This window comes from Anabrus simplex, chromosome 2 (genome assembly GCF_040414725.1).
Source record: "Anabrus simplex isolate iqAnaSimp1 chromosome 2, ASM4041472v1, whole genome shotgun sequence".
Taxonomy (NCBI): domain Eukaryota; kingdom Metazoa; phylum Arthropoda; class Insecta; order Orthoptera; family Tettigoniidae; genus Anabrus; species Anabrus simplex.
In genome coordinates, this window is record NC_090266.1 from 852714524 (window position 1) to 852732684 (window position 18161).

Consider the following 18161-nt stretch of genomic DNA (forward strand, 5'->3'; position numbering starts at 1 on the left):
AATAAAGAGTAAACGGTGACGGATTTCACTTCATGTTTTTCCTTGATTTATGAGGAAAACCGCGAATAAACCGACTGTTTCTCGAGGTTCACTTGGCGTGGCTGTTGTTCGCTTAATTCTAGCCATGTTGTTGGATAGAAAATGAACGTATGATGTCTTTACTTACGAAGAACTAGAATATCGGTTTTTTTTTACTTTCTCCTGTAGACAGGCAATGAATTTCCTCATTAACATCCTAGCCTTCATAACGGAAAGCGTTGACAATATAACAGTATTATAATAGGCTAATAATAATAATATGTTTAAATATACAAACTATGTAGTACATACAGCTCATTTAAGATGTTTGGCAAACAGATATTGGAGTTGACGTTGTCAGCGTAGCGACATTGTCAGCTATATTCTTTGATTTTGTTGACCATGTCCGATGTATTTCATATCAACGGGGGCGGATGACCTAGAGCTTAGGCCCCTTTAAGCAACAAGCATCATCATCATCATCATCATCATCATTATCTCAACGGCTCCTCAGTTGGTCTCATAAGTCTGGGAAAACCCCTTGACAGACCTCATTTCAGGATTAAAACTCATGGAGGAGCCGTGGCTTCTGGGTATGCGATGAACTCTGTACCCCTACAGTACGGGGATGTTTAAGTAATTAATTATACATGCAAATGAAATCAACTCACCATTATATCTGTGGATACCTTTGCTTTGTTCAGTAATGGGTATCTTCACCTCTTTTAGAGGAGCAAGAAAATACTTTAACATGGAACCGGAAACTGAACCAAGGACCTGCGGGTAAAAGGGAGAGACACTGTCCCTACACCACGTTCCTTCAAGTACTATTGTTTTTATGAGAACACAATAAACCTGCAATTTGATCCAAAGCGAGCCTGCAGTCTTACATGACTCTCGATATCGTGGTCATATCCACAGGACATCTATATGCACGTGGAATCTGAACCACAGGGACGTGACTACTTATTTCTAAAATCTCGCATTGATTGGTCGGGAATCGAACCATGACCGTCGTCGTGAGAATCCAGTCACTATGCTACTCGGCCTTCACACTCCCGTTTGACCTAAGAAGTGGTTATTTAACATCTCAAGAAATCTACTGACGTGCTATTGACATTCTTAAATACTAATTACGCCCAGATTGTTCCCATAGCATTTTGTCGAGAAACTGTCAGTCAACCAGCCTTAGGTTATTTTTTTTAATTTTTCTGCCAACTAACTAAAGTATCTTCAAGTAATGATGCTAACCCTTTTACGAACATTGATTTAAAGAGAAATCATATAAAATATTCTAGTTCATCTAGCTGGAAATTTTTTAAATTGCCTATGTCGATATATATAAGGATTTTAAAATTTTTATTGGTTATGATTATTCCTATAAGCAACAACTTATTTACGACTTACTGAGTGCTCAGACGGTAGAAACGCTGGCCTTCTGAACTCAAGTTGGTGGATTCGAACCCGGATAAATTCCAGTGGAATTTTAAGCTGCTAAAATACGCCAGCTCGTGTCGGTTAATTTGCCAGCACTTAAATGAATTCCTATTGGACAAAATTCTGATACATCAACATCACCGAAACCGGTCAAGTAGTGTCATTAACTTTAAGTCCCACTAACTACTTCTAAGGTTTCGGAGGATCAAATAGTTAGTGGGACGTAACACCAATATTATCTTTATTATTATTATTGTTGCTGTTGTTTCCAGCTCTATGGCTAATTATTATTATTATTATTATTATTATTATTATTATTATTATTATTATTTATTAATTTAAGATATGTACTTTATGAAATTTAAACGTGTCTCAAAAAGTTGCATATAAATTTCATTTCGATTAAATGCAGTGTGGTTGACAGTGAAAATACGCTAGGTACTGATGACATTTGGTAGGAAAGGCATATCCTCTGACAATTATTAATAACCTAGTGTATTTAATTCATCATCCATCTATCATTGAGAATTTATATAGATTTAAGTCATAACTCCTTATGTATACGTATAAAATCGGAAATGACATTAGAACTGTGAAATGAACGTCACACTGAAAATGGTATCATGTGAATTTCGTACCTTTCATTTAATTAGACTACTACGCGTACCGTTGGCTTAGTTCTTCGACACCCTTGCTCTGTACACAAGGGCTCACATTTCTCTCTGTCATAGACCAACATTGACGTGAACGACGTCAGAAGTCTATAGAGCTTAGAAAACAACTTACCGAACTCGATAGCTGCAGTCGCTTAAGTGCGGCCAGTACCCAGTATTCGGGAGATAGTAGGTTCGAACCCCACTGTCGGCAGCCCTGAAAATGGTTTCCCGTGGTTTCCCATTTTCACACCAGGCAAATTCTGGGGCTCCACCTTAATTAAGGCCACGGCCACTTCCTTCTCACTCCTAGCCCTTTCCTGTCCCATCGTCGCCATAAGACCTATCTGTATCGGTGCGACGTAAAGCAACTAGCAAAAAAAAAAAACCAACTTTCCACCATCAACAAGGAAAATCTTGTGACATCAGTAATATAGCCAATAAAAGTCAATCTGCTTTTCAGAATATTATTAATCGCTTCAGTCAGAAGAATAAAATAGAAAATGAGGAAAATAAAATGCCAGGAATACATTCATTGCATCGCATGAGCGACGGATTCGTCTTCAAATAAAGAGGAAACTCGCCATAGAATCAATAATCACCTTGCAGGGGAGAGCAAGCCTAGAATCCGTTAGGATAGCCCTTCGTACAGAAGAATGCCATGGTCGACTGGCGAAGAACAAGACGTATATCAGTACGAAGTACAAAGATCTCCGGTTCCAGTGTGCCACCCAACATGCAGGTAGAACGGTTGATTACTGGAAATCAGTAGTATTTGTGGATGAAAGTAAATTGAATGTTTTTATATCAGATAAGAATATCAGCGTCTAGTGTAAATCATACACAGACCTTCAACAAAAGAATCGGAGACCAACAAAGAAACATGGTGGTGGTCCTGATGTTGTGGGGGTGTACGGGAGCTTCAGGTGTCGGAGGACTTCATATAATAGATTGTGCTAGGGACAAGGATACATATTTGGTCACCCTGAGAGAGAATCTGAAACCGAACACGGGAAAGTTGGGTGCAAAGAACTGCTTCTCACTTAACTGAGATAATGATACGAAACATAGGCTCATGAGGTACGCAAAGTGCTACTGCACAATATTGTCCCACAGTCCCCAGATGTCACTATGATTGAAAATTTGTGAGCTTTGTTAAAGGAATCCATTTGCAACATCTGGTATCTAACGAAAATGACCTTAAGGAAGTCCCTCAGAAGGAACTGGATAAAACTGAACCGTCCTATTATAAAAAGTTAGTTTGTTCAAAGCCAGGCTGGCTTAAGACTACGATAAATAACGATGGATATCACACAAGGTGCTAGTCTATGCAGATGTGCCTCGAAGGTGGATAGAATTACAGATGTAAAATATCTGGTGTACCGTTTTCACTGGGACTCACTGTACTTAACTAAACAAACTGGCAAGAGGCACGCATGCTACCTCTACATCACGAATTCAAGGGCGAAGGAGTTTATAATTTTCTTTTATACGAACGGAGGAGCTTTATGACTGTATGTGTGTAAACGCATGTTCAAGATAAGAACTTTGAAGGCGAATTTTCACAATTAATTCTATTCTCGGTTTCCATAACATTGAATGTTCCTATTTTCAGTTACCTCCTTTTCAGAATTATTATATATTAGTAAATCAGAGAGTAAGTCTCCAGTTCTACTATACCGAAACAGGGGCACCCAGATTACTCTCAGATTGCGATCTTGATATGTGAGAGACAAACTGGAATTGAACAAAACAATGAAGGAATAAAATGAGATATGGTTAAACATCCTCTCCTCTCTTTTAATGGACGTAAAAGTTTACACAGGCAAGAGCAAACAGTACCATAGATTTCACTTGTGCTCAATGCACAATTGTACCTGAAGGTGCCACTTTCAGGATACAACCAGAGCCTGTGAATGCAATGCAGAGTACTCATAGTAGCAGTGCTGCTGCAATAGCACTCTGTGAAAAGGACCGTAAAACTACCGTACACCGTGCGTTGTCTAGTAAGTTGTCTAGGAATTCCCTGTAACCTTGTAACCTGTGCTTTTCGAAGATTCTGAGTTTTTGATCTGTTAAGAAAAAACAAACCCTTGACACTACAGCCCATTAAGGGCCTTCGCTTGCCAAGACGACAGCTGCCCAGACGAGTGGTCTGCAAATACGAGAGTTCCACAGTAGTCAGCTTAACAACAGGTCTGCTGCGAACACCACATCAGTTAGTTTTACGAGGATAAATGAACCATGTTCCAGTCCTCAGACAGAATTAAAATCCTTGGACTGGCCACGAATCGAAACAGGGGCCTCCGGGTAAGAGGCAGGCATGCTACCCCTACACCACGAATTCGAGGGCAAAGGAGATTATAATTTTCTTGTATACAAATGGAGGAGGATGTGAGATTTGTGCTGGACAAAGCGGAGGCGGGACAGGTTTTCTCCGAGTACTCCGGTTTTCCCTGTCATCTTTCATTCCAGCAACACTCTCCATTCTCATTTCATAGCATCTGTCAGTCATTAATAAATCACTTTGGGAGTGGCGACCCCATCGTACTAATAGCTTCATTCATTCCATCCCTGACCCGGTCAATGACTGGAAAACAGGGTGTAGGTTTTCATTTTCACAAATGGAGGAGGACAAATGTATTGTTTATGTTGTTAAGTCATTTGTCTTCACTTATCTGCACTGTTAATCTGAAATCTCTTATATCCTGGAGTGGCTGAGGAAAAGCTTTCTTTCTTAAAACCACCGCGATTCTATGCATTATCGTCATAATTGCCATCTCGGAATTAGGAACGAGCTAGCTTTCCATTCCTTTCATGGAGCATGAAATCTACAAAATTGGGGAATAGAGTGGTTAATTAATTCTGATTTTTCAAGGTCCATCCAACTGTTATCGGTTTTAAGAGACACTATTGTTGTCGATATTTTACCATGAAAGTAGGTTCATCACCATGGCAGTAAATTTACTGGTATGTCTCCCTCGCATTCAAGTACTCATTAAGTGCGACATGTCAGTGCCTCTGCAGTAACCAAGCGAGCACATGATCATGCAACAGATCGGCGCGAGTTGACTACGAAGTTAGCGGAACTAATGAATTAGGCGGGAGTTAAAGGACATTGTTTTGGAAGAGTTATAAATAGCGTGTGGCACAAGAAGCTAGTGGTGATTATTGCTTATTTAGAGGGCAAAATACAGTAATAGCTCCGCAATAATGAGGTAATATACTGAAAAGAAAGTCTGCGATGCAGAGATATAGTACTGGAAATACTAATAGGAGCAGGAGCAAATGGTCTGTTAACTACAACACGTACATAGACGACTACCCCATGAATTAACTGTAATCAGTGCAGCATGTGAGTAGTAATCAACGTAAAACTTCACAATAACTATGAGAAAACCCACTAATTTATTGATCAGACGCGTCGGGTACATTGCTCTGATGAATAGAGTGAAATCAATACTAAATAAAAATAATTTCGTTGCTTTTACGTCCAACTAACTACTTTTGACGGACTTTGAAAACGCCGAGGTGCCAGAATTATGTCCGGCAGGAGTTATTTTACGTGCCAGTAAATCTACTGACACGAGGCTGACGTATTTGAGCACCTTCAAATACCACCGGGCTTAGCAAGGATCGAACCTGCCAAGTTGGGGCCAGAAGGCCAGCACCTCAACCATCTAAGTCACTCAGCCCGCCACAACAAAATCACTATTCGGCCACTTTTCATCTTCCGTGTCTCCATAGATAAATACATATAAATGTATAACTGTTCATGTAGTACAACAAAGCTTACAATATATTATGACAATGGAAGCCGAGAGTACAAGAGGGTTGACAAGGATGCAGTGCTGATGAGTAGTGACAATGCCGCCATAGCGGTGACTATTAATTTGGGGCCAGCAACAAGCAAAACAATAGCACCTACGAATTTTTGAAGCTCACGATGAGGAAGCTCCTTAGAAACATCTGGGGAAGCTAATTAAAAATGGTGAAGGTGGCCAGAATTATCGGGAAATGTCATGAGTAATTCGCGAGGGAACGTGAGTGAGTCTGGAGACGGTCGCGAGTCAGTGCGTCTGCGAGGAGTAAGACGATCGTGATTACTGTGTGAAATGGAAAACTCGAACGCGTGTGAAGTTGTAATAGTCGTTTAATAAATGTAGTGGATAGTAAAACACGCTACTTCTCTGAGTAGTGATTTTAGTTTTAACGACCCTGACAAACTGCGACAATGCATTAAATGTTTTTGGACTGTTTTTGAGGTACCTGAATATACAAACCGCGAATGAGAAATCCTCGGAATAGAAGAAATTCAGCAGCTGATGAAACCAAGAAAGACAGAGAGAGGAAACTAGAAAGCATGTTGGTTCGTAGTTATCTTCATTTTCAAGTCGAATAATTACAATTATATATTACACGTATAAACCATTGAATTTTGGAATAACGTAGTGTACAGTATATATAACTGCCAACAGTGAGAAAAGAAAACGAATGAAGTTGACTACAGCACAAATCTCGTAAAATAGAACCCACAAAACATAAAGACGCAGAACTACGTATTCAATCTTGTCATACGCGTTACAATGATTAGATAGGTGGAACACTTACCTCTCCACCTCTCAGCAAAATCTATAATATAAGAAGCAGCCAGTACTCTTTGCTACTCGAAAGCTACGAAAAGTTTACGAATTAAATTCAATGAACTGTCGAGGAAGAGAAGATAACGCCCACAGACTGATTAATTACCTGGAGATCGCGTCTATATTACCGAATTTAATTAATTATAAACGATTCGGTAGCATCAGACACTCCAATATTTACCTAAACGAAACATTGCCAAATTTACACTCGCCATCAATCCGGAGGAAGGAAAGGAGCCATACTCTTTGTCCGCTTTATCCAAGCCAACTGAAGTTTTTTCCGAGACCGCAGGAGGAAGCCGTTTATTCCATCGTCGAGGAGAAAAACCACCGAGGGGATGCCCAAGGAAGAAGCATGAGGACAAAAAAGGATTGAGATATATGTGTGTGGAAACAAGTAAAAGACACGTAACACAAATACTGTACCTTCAATGAAACATTTTTTTTTTACTTTCAGCGTATAGCTTTTAGTGCCGGGAATGTCCGAAGACCTGTTGGGCTTGCCAGCTCTATAGCTGCTTTTCCCGGTACATCCCATCGGGTAAACTGCAGGTGACGAAGTGTGCAGTATAGTCAGTGGATGTAGCTGTAGTTGTACGGGCTATGCGTAGGAAGCGGCTATGGCCTTGAGAAAGATACTATCCCGGCATTTGCCTGGAGATTAAGTTGGAAACCACGGAAAACTATTTCGAGGATAGCCTACGGGGGATTCAAAGCAAACTGTCTCCAGAGCACAGGGCTAGTAGCCATAACCGACCATGCCGCAACCTATTCGGTAAATATACATCGTAATTTAGTGGAACTAAAAATACTGATAACTGACTGGTGCACGGCATAACAGTATCCCAAGTACACAGTACATGGTTCTGCTCGTCATTCGCCGCTGGTTACATATTGATCAGAGCATATTATATATTACGAAACCTTTTCCGCGAGTGACACTGTCAGTGCACTTTTCTTTTTAAATGAATAGCCTACCGTGTTCATTCCACACCTTCAGCGGTACATGTTCATTTTACTTCCATTGAAGAGTTTGGTTGGTAAAAATTACATTGAATTCACAGACCAATGTACGCTCGAATATAGGTTAATCTCTTCTTTGTACTGCAGTCCAGTGAAAATACAGTGGGTTTCATTTCGCCAGTGCCGGAATGAGTGGTTCAGACGGTTGAGGTGCTGGCCTTCTGACCCCTACTTGGCAGTTTCGATCCTGGCTCAGTCCGGTGGTATTTGAAGGTGCTCAAATACGTCAGCCTCGTGTCGGTAGATTTACTGGCAGGTTAAAGAACTCCTGTGGGACAAAATTCCGGCACCTCGGCGTCTCCGAAAACCGTAAAAGTAGTAGTAGTAGTAGTAGTAGTACATGGTTAAACGGATAGCGGGCTTGCCTTTGATCGAAGGTTTCCCGAGTTCTATTCCCTTAACCTTAATTGGGTGATTCCGATTTTGCGCATGCTATGTGTGTGTGTGTGTGTGTGTGTGTGTGTGTGTGTGTGTGTGTGTGTGTGTGTGTGTGTGTGTGTGTGTGTGTGTGTGTGTCGTTTTCAGAAGTAGAATTCATCACAGTTAGGGCCACATCCTCACAGACACACAGGTCACCTATAGGCCTCAACTTGAAATACCTGCACCAAGCTCTCCGGAGGCCACACGCAATAATAATAATAATAAGAAGAAGAAGAAGAAGAATATGAATAATAATAAAATTATAAATAATTAATAATAAATTCCATAATAATTATTATAATTATTATTGTTATTATCATTATTATTATTATTTCACCATTTCTTGGTCGTGCCACTGTACATATTTCAGCAAATATAGAGACAGATGTAAACTACATTATTAAATACCGTAATAAGAAAACATCCGAACGACAAGCACGTTGTATTGGTTCAAATCCACCGTTCGCCGAATGCAAACTCACAGTTCCACGACCCTGGCCGTGTAGCAACGTGTTCTGGCGATAGCTGTTCAAGGGTTGTAGAACACAATCGTAGTAAGAGTAGTAGTATCGGAGAATTAATTGGCCAAGAAGAAGTATTGTTTGAAATTTTCAAGGTATCGAAAAGTTGTACGGCTTATTTCGGGGCTCTTTTTATGTTTCACTGAAGTCATCCTGGTAGATATTGGGTTCGACTTTGGGTTTGCTTAAGAATTAAGCCAGGATACTCTTATCGAGAGTACCTGATTTTCTTCAAGTGAAATACTCCAAGTTTACCAATATTCGAACCTCGGTAAGCCTTCATCTAAACTTCTATACTAACACGCCTTTCAACAAATTTAAGTGTAGTCATAATTAGACAAAAAAGTGACTCGATAATTAAAAGAAGTCCACAGTTAGATTTCATTTTTCTTCTTCTTTTTCTTAACCATACTCCCAATTTATTTGGGTCTTCGATTGATATGAATTCGACCAAGTCACACGGACGGATGTCCTTCCTAACACCACTCCTATAATAAATAACAATAATGTTATCATTTAGACTTTCACGGCCCGTGTAACTATTCGTAAGTCATATTTTTGGGCTTCTGCCGTGTAAATAATTGTAAACACACTCAACGTTTCGAAAGGAACCTTGCCTTTCTTCATCAGGAGACAAAAGAGAAAAGAAAACGACGTATTGATGGTTGCTAGGAGAAAGCAACAAGGAAGCTTCAAATGGTGCCCAGAGATGTAAAGGGGACGCCATTTTAGCCCAATGCTAGACACAATGAATAGTAACAGCAAAGCATTACTCACTAATGGTTCTGATTATAGGTAGCCATGATTGGGCTAAAATGGCGTCCCCTTTACATCTTTGGGCACCATTTGAAGCTTCCTTGTTGCCTTCTCCTAGCAACCATCAATACGTCGTTTTCTTTTCTCTTTTGTCTCCTGATGAAGAAAGGCAAGGTTCCTTTCGAAACGTTGAGTGTGTTTACAATTATTTACACGGCATAAGCCCAAAAATATAACTCATGAATAATAATAATAATATTATTGGCTTTACGTCCCACTAACTACTTTTTACGGTTTTCGAAGACGCAGAAGTACCGGAATTTAGTCCCGCAGGAGTTATTTTATGTGCCAGTAAATCTACCTACACGAGGCTGACGTATTTGAGCACCTTCAAATACCACCGGACTGAGTCAGGATCGAACCTCTTAAGAAGGCCAGCGCCTCAAACGTCTGAGCCACTCAGCCCGGTTCAATCCTATGTGGAGGGACGTATTCACTATTGCGTGTTTCTGTCGTGGTTAGTAGTGTAGTGTGTTATTTGTATACAGAGTGTATCCGTGGTGATCTTACAAACTTCCAGGGATGATGAAGGACGGCAAATGGATCAATCTGAGATAGGGAACCACATTCCGGAAACGATCGAGTCAAAAGTTAAGTAAAAATTCTACTCATTTAAGTCCGTTTACCTGCACAAGTTTCACAAGCTGCTCCATTTACAACAGATGTTCGAAATGGCGTCCCCTTGCATCAATGCAGGCATGTTATCGTCGCGCAAAATTATGTCGTACACGTTGGAATATCCCCTGTGTTGTTTGAACAGCGCCACAGGCAGCGAGAATTCCTGCTAAGTGATCCTCTTCAGTCTCGACAGGTGTCTCCTAAGCAAGGCTCTTCACATTGCCCCACAATAAGTAATCAAGAAATCAAGAGATCAAGTGAACGAGTGGGCCTCGAAACAGGACCTCCTCTTCCTATTCACTTTGCAGGGAATGTCTGTGATCCAGGTGGTCACGAACCACACTCGTTGACGAAGGGCATGTGGAATGTGTTCCAAGAGCACGGTTAGTACATCTCTGAGCACCACTTGTAAACTGATGCATTTAGCCGGGGAGGGAGAAGAAACGAGCCTACTACGTAATCATTGACTATGCCTGCCCACAAGTTGACTGAAAGTTTTTGCTAATTGCTCTTCGCAACTGTAGCGTGGGAATTCTCGTCGGCCCAAACATGAGTATTGTGACTATTTAGCATTCCGTCTATGGTGAAACAGGCTTCATATTACGTGAAAAGCACATATGCAGGAAAGTGAGGAACGACTGCAAGGCGTTGCAAGACCCATTTGGTTGAACACGACTCGAGGTACGAAGTCAGCAGGTCTCTACTTTCTGTAGATGGTAGGGGTGTAGCTGCATTACTCGCCATACACGTATATGCGAAACATTCATTTCAAGTGCAACTGCTGGAGTGCTGATTGCAGACGCCTCACCCACGCGAGCAAGCACTGCATCTTCTAAGTCGGGAATCCGTATAATTCGTCGTCCTCCTCGGTCATTGCACAGTGGTAGCAATTGCTATGTTTCACTTAATCGTTGGAACAGTCGTGGAAATATGGTGTGAGCCGGATGTCTCCTACGTGGATATTTGGTCCTGTACAACCGTTCGGCTTCTCTGCTGTTTCCATTTGCTTGCCCATACACGAACACCATGTCTGCAAGTTCCGTAACCGGGTATAACTCCATTTGGAAAAGGCTGATCAACATACCAGTCCAACCCGTAAACACAGGCTGAAACCTACAGTACAGACATCGTACACCGATCATGACAGTAGGCCTACACATTACGCCATCTGCATTGGAGTCGTTGAGTTATTATCCTAGCCTCTTCTGCTCGTCGGGATTGTCTCCCCTAGCACATGTAGTGTAGAGTACAGTCGGAGGTATCAGACCGATTTTTGCTTTAACTTTTGTCTGCGGGCCGCAGTGGTGTCGTGGTTACGGGGTTGGTCTACTAATCCCAAGTTCACGCGTTCAAACCCGACTGAGGTCGGTGGCTTTTAAGGGTGTTTAAAGGTGACAACCCCATGTCGTTGGCTTCCGGCACGTTAAAGAACTACTGCGGGACGACATTCCGGCATCCCGCCATTGTTAAGAACGGACGATCGTTAAACAACTTGGATTATTAATAACTTTTGACTGGAACGTTTCCGGACTACGGTTCTTTGTCTCAAATTGATTCATTTGCCGTCCTCCATCATCCCTGAAAGTTGGTAACATCATCACGGATACATCCTGTATCTGAAGAGAAGTTCATTGAGACGAACCTAATAACGGAATAAGAGGAATTAACTATTGTGCTCTTTAAATCATGGTTCTGGTCGGGAATCGATTCCGGAGCCCTCTGAAGCAAGAATCAATACAGTACGCTGACCAAGCAGCTGGGCACAGTTAAATCTCACTATCCCAGTGAATAATAATAGTGATAATAATAATCGTCATCCAACTCTACTGTACAGCTCGAGTGGTGACGTTCATATTTTGATCACATAAAAACTTAACAGCGTGTTAATTTAGAACTATGTCTGCGACTGTGAGCGCAATTTGCAGTACAATTATCTTATACTAGGTATACACGTATATACCGTAAAATGCATGTGGGATTTTTGATATTAAAAGTCATGTCCTTGTGGTTCGGATTCCATGTTGGCCCTAATACTGGATGGAGTTTCTGTGGCCATGATCACGGTGTCAACTACAAGCTTGCGTATTTTTTCTCTTCCTTACAATTATATGCAAATACCAGTTTTGAGTGTTTGGTTACACCGAAATTCAGAAAGCTGTAAATTTGGAGTGCGAATTCGTGAAAAGAAAAGAACCTAGTTCAGTTTGCATTTTTATCTTCATTTGTGACGTTCCTTATATCCACTTCATGCTTCCTCGCTGGATCAGAGCTACAGTGATAGAAAGTTAGCAGGTTGGTCACCAGCCGAGGTAGCCATTTTAAAAGGGCGGACAGTAAGTTTGACCCTCCATGTCTAGTGGTTGTCATCGGTCTGAGAAACTGCTGCTAGATGGCATGCAATCACATGGTCGAAGTTGGCACGCAGTCCATCTGAACGACACCAATTCAATTCCGACTGTCTACAGCCCTGGAGATCGCTTTCCGTCGTTTCCCATTTTCATACCAGGCAAATGCAGGGAATGTATCTTAATTAAGGCCACAGTCGCTTCCTTCCCAGTCCTAGCCCTTTCCTATCCCATCGTCATGACACCTGAGTCATCGCGAAGTAAAGCAAATAGCAATACATAACAACAACAGGGACATGTAGAATGTAATGAACACGTAATTACGTCATTATACACGATGTTGGAAAAGTGGTGTCTAATAATCACCGGCGTTGATTAAAGTGATCAGGACAATTTTAAATGAGTATAGGAATCAACTCTTCAACTGAAATTTTCATCCAGAGTCAACTGGGAGAAGGTAAGGTAATGTAGTTTTGCCACTATAGTTTATCAGATAGAAGTCTCCGTGGTTGTTCTCTTTGGTCTCAGTTCAACATTTCATTTGAAACAACGGTGTGAGGGAAAAATGGTATTGTATTCGTGAAAAATATTTAGTCAGTGTTTTTGACAGACCTTGTTGTTCATGAACCACAGACATCACAAAATTGGTTCCATAATACAGGGTTTACCGAGCTCGATAGCTGCAGTCGCTTAAGTGCGGCCAGTATCCAGTATTCGGGAGATAGTAGGTTCGAACCCCACTGTCGGCAGCCCTGAAGATGGTTTTCCGTGGTTTCCCATTTTCACACCTCATTTCTCTAGCTAATTAATCATGCGAAACACACAAGAACACAACGTACGAGCAACACTTTCTCACAGGAGATGTTCAATATGCCCTCCGTGAGCTTTGATATATGCTTGTCAAGATCGTAGTGGTCACTGGAACAGTTGATGTTACCTGTAAACAAGCAATGAAGTAAGTCGCATGGCAACAGGGACATGCAAAACAAAACAAAACAAAACACTGGCAGTGCACCTACGATATAGACACCGTAACCAGACGTAACCATGAGTGCATGTTTCCCATGATTCTAACGTTCTGTTCTCGTGTGTTTCCCATGATTAATGAAAATGAGGTGTAACATGGAAAGAAAGCGTTTCCGGACCTATGTTCATATAACATAATTTCCTTGTCTATGTGTAAGGAATGTGTCCTACAATTTGTGGCGTATATTTTTTTACACCTTGTATAATTGTGATGTAAGTCGTTGTGGGGCTTCTTTATAGGTACTTGGGTGCAGACCTCGTCTAAACCGTCATTACGTTACTTACCCTATTTGAATCTGGATGAAAAGTGCGAGATATCGTCATTTTAATTCTACACAATCACTCATTATCACGGCCTGTTGTTATTGGACGGCATTTTTCGAACATTCTGTACTTGTACATGGGCTATATAGTGCCCACAGGGATCTGTATTTCGACCTAGATAGTAGCAAACTATCTCGGGGACATAAGATGCCTGTCGATGGTAAGGATCAATTACCAATCTCACGGTACTCTCGGAACTGTATATCTGGTCTCGAAGATGGAATCTAGATACATTCAACGGGGATCAGTGTGGACCAGACATCGTATTCCTTAGAGGTCTCAGAGAGAAAGCTGGTTCAAGACAACTGAGACAGACAGCAGACCATGAAGTCTTACATCATCAGAATTTAGTCAAACAAGTTGAATAATCTATATTTTCTGTGAGGAGCTAAACTACGTGGATTTTTTTCAGATTTCAAACTTTAGATTAATTTTCTCCTATTTTTTTCTGTAATAACGTTCGGTAAATTGTTTCAAGTCCGCCTCTGTGGTGTGGTGGTTAGTGTGATTAGCTGCCAACCCCAGAGGCCCGGGTTCGATTCCCGGCTCAGCCACGAAATTTGAAAAGAGTACGAGGGCTGGAACGGGGTCCACTCAGCCTCGGGAGGTCAGCTGAGTAGAGGTGGGTTCGATTCCCATCTCAGCCATTATGGAAGTGTTTTTCCGTGGTTTCCCACTTCTCCTCCAGGCAAATGCCGGGATGGTACCTAACTTAAGGCCACGGCCGCTTCCTTCCCTCTTCCTTGCCTATCCCTTCCAATCTTCCCATCCCTCAGCAAGGCCCCTGTTCAGCACAGTAGGTGAGGCCGCCTGAGCGAGGTACTGGTCATTCTCCCCAGTTGTACCCCTCGACCCAATGTCTCACGCTCCAGGACACTGCCCTTGAAGCGGTAGAGGTGGGATCCCTCGCTGAGTCCGAGGGAAAAACCAACCCTGGAGGGTAAGGGATTAAATAGCCTCGGTGACAAATTTTAACCAACAAATTCAATTCAAATTAATTTAGTTCTCTTTCCTTTGTTTGTTTGTTTGTTTGTTTGTTTGTTTGTTTGTTTGTTTGTTTGTTTGTTTGTTTGTTTGTTTGTTTGTTTGTTTGTTTGTTTGTTTGTTTGTTTGTTTGTTTGTTTGTTTGTTTGTTTGTTTGTTTGTTTGTTTGTTTGTTTGTTTGTTTGTTTGTTTGTTTGTTTGTTTGTTTGTTTGTTTGTTTGTTTGTTTGTTTGTTTGTTTGTTTGTTTGTTTGTTTGTTTGTTTGTTTGTTTGTTTGTTTGTTTGTTTGTTTGTTTGTTTGTTTGTTTGTTTGTTTGTTTGTTTGTTTGTTTGTTTGTTTGTTTGTTTGTTTGTTTGTTTGTTTGTTTGTTTGTTTGTTTGTTTGTTTGTTTGTTTGTTTGTTTGTTTGTTTGTTTGTTTGTTTGTTTGTTTGTTTGTTTGTTTGTTTGTTTGTTTGTTTGTTTGTTTGTTTGTTTGTTTGTTTGTTTGTTTGTTTGTTTGTTTGTTTGTTTGTTTGTTTGTTTGTTTGTTTGTTTGTTTGTTTGTTTGTTTGTTTGTTTGTTTGTTTGTTTGTTTGTTTGTTTGTTTGTTTGTTTGTTTGTTTGTTTGTTTGTTTGTTTGTTTGTTTGTTTGTTTGTTTGTTTGTTTGTTTGTTTGTTTGTTTGTTTGTTTGTTTGTTTGTTTGTTTGTTTGTTTGTTTGTTTGTTTGTTTGTTTGTTTGTTTGTTTGTTTGTTTGTTTGTTTGTTTGTTTGTTTGTTTGTTTGTTTGTTTGTTTGTTTGTTTGTTTGTTTGTTTGTTTGTTTGTTTGTTTGTTTGTTTGTTTGTTTGTTTGTTTGTTTGTTTGTTTGTTTGTTTGTTTGTTTGTTTGTTTGTTTGTTTGTTTGTTTGTTTGTTTGTTTGTTTGTTTGTTTGTTTGTTTGTTTGTTTGTTTGTTTGTTTGTTTGTTTGTTTGTTTGTTTGTTTGTTTGTTTGTTTGTTTGTTTGTTTGTTTGTTTGTTTGTTTGTTTGTTTGTTTGTTTGTTTGTTTGTTTGTTTGTTTGTTTGTTTGTTTGTTTGTTTGTTTGTTTGTTTGTTTGTTTGTTTGTTTGTTTGTTTGTTTGTTTGTTTGTTTGTTTGTTTGTTTGTTTGTTTGTTTGTTTGTTTGTTTGTTTGTTTGTTTGTTTGTTTGTTTGTTTGTTTGTTTGTTTGTTTGTTTGTTTGTTTGTTTGTTTGTTTGTTTGTTTGTTTGTTTGTTTGTTTGTTTGTTTGTTTGTTTGTTTGTTTGTTTGTTTGTTTGTTTGTTTGTTTGTTTGTTTGTTTGTTTGTTTGTTTGTTTGTTTGTTTGTTTGTTTGTTTGTTTGTTTGTTTGTTTGTTTGTTTGTTTGTTTGTTTGTTTGTTTGTTTGTTTGTTTGTTTGTTTGTTTGTTTGTTTGTTTGTTTGTTTGTTTGTTTGTTTGTTTGTTTGTTTGTTTGTTTGTTTGTTTGTTTGTTTGTTTGTTTGTTTGTTTGTTTGTTTGTTTGTTTGTTTGTTTGTTTGTTTGTTTGTTTGTTTGTTTGTTTGTTTGTTTGTTTGTTTGTTTGTTTGTTTGTTTGTTTGTTTGTTTGTTTGTTTGTTTGTTTGTTTGTTTGTTTGTTTGTTTGTTTGTTTGTTTGTTTGTTTGTTTGTTTGTTTGTTTGTTTGTTTGTTTGTTTGTTTGTTTGTTTGTTTGTTTGTTTGTTTGTTTGTTTGTTTGTTTGTTTGTTTGTTTGTTTGTTTGTTTGTTTGTTTGTTTGTTTGTTTGTTTGTTTGTTTGTTTGTTTGTTTGTTTGTTTGTTTGTTTGTTTGTTTGTTTGTTTGTTTGTTTGTTTGTTTGTTTGTTTGTTTGTTTGTTTGTTTGTTTGTTTGTTTGTTTGTTTGTTTGTTTGTTTGTTTGTTTGTTTGTTTGTTTGTTTGTTTGTTTGTTTGTTTGTTTGTTTGTTTGTTTGTTTGTTTGTTTGTTTGTTTGTTTGTTTGTTTGTTTGTTTGTTTGTTTGTTTGTTTGTTTGTTTGTTTGTTTGTTTGTTTGTTTGTTTGTTTGTTTGTTTGTTTGTTTGTTTGTTTGTTTGTTTGTTTGTTTGTTTGTTTGTTTGTTTGTTTGTTTGTTTGTTTGTTTGTTTGTTTGTTTGTTTGTTTGTTTGTTTGTTTGTTTGTTTGTTTGTTTGTTTGTTTGTTTGTTTGTACCGGTGACAGGCAATATATTTCTAACGAAAGTACTACGAATAGGATGCGGAGAAAAATAGCAACTATGTTTATAATTGCCTTAGTGAAATGTTAGAGCAGGATTTATTTTATTTTATTTTAGCCTAGAAATATTGGTAAAGTGGCGATGATAATATCTTCTTTCTTGCTAGTTGCTTTACGTCGCACCGACACAGATAGGCCTTATGGCGACGATGGGACGGGAGAGGCCTAGGAGTTGGAAGGAAGCGGCCCTGGCCTTAATTAAGGTACAGCCCCAGCATTTGCATGGTGTGAAAATGGGAAACCACGGAAAACCATCTTCAGGGCTGCCGACAGTGAGATTCGACCCACTATCTCTCGGATGCAAGCTCACAGCCGCGCGCCTCTAACCGCACGGCCAGCTCGCTCGGTAATATATAAATAGGCCTATTTTTCACACTCTGAGGTCATGGTACACAATAGTTTATAGCAACTATGACCAGGGCAGATTAAGCGCATACGCTATGCGTGTGTCGCATTTGATCAAGTAGGTCCTCAGAAAAAAACCGTATTCTGCGTAAAAGCGTGGAGGAACGATCGCTCGAAGAGTGAGAGGAAAATGGATCATAAAAGAGGGAGTTTATGGCCTTGGGTCCGAACGTCCTCATATAACTGTGTCAAAAGAGAACAAAATGTTATGGCCTACATGTCGCAAGCCCTTTAACCTTATCTGTATATATAAATTAACTTGTCCTGACTGGCTGACTGACTGACTGACTGACTGACTGACTGACTGACTGACTGACTGACTGACTGACTGACTGACTGATTCATCATCGCCGAGCCAACACTACTGGACATAAAGAAATGAAATTGTGGGGATACATTCATATTAAGGTGTAGGTGCCCGCTAAGAGACGATTTTTGGATATCCCGTCACTAAGGGGGTGAAAAGGGGCGTGAAATTTTAAAAATGAATGTATCTATATCTCAAAACTTTGAAAGTTTACAGATGTAAAAATTGGTATTTAGAATCTCCTTTAAAAATAAAGAAACACGTATTTTTTGTTTTCGGAAAATCCCAACAGGAAGGGTGGAAAAGGGAGAAACAGGGGTTGAATGCCTTTAATGAGGATACTTATATCTCAGAAACTGAAGATATTACGGACCTGAA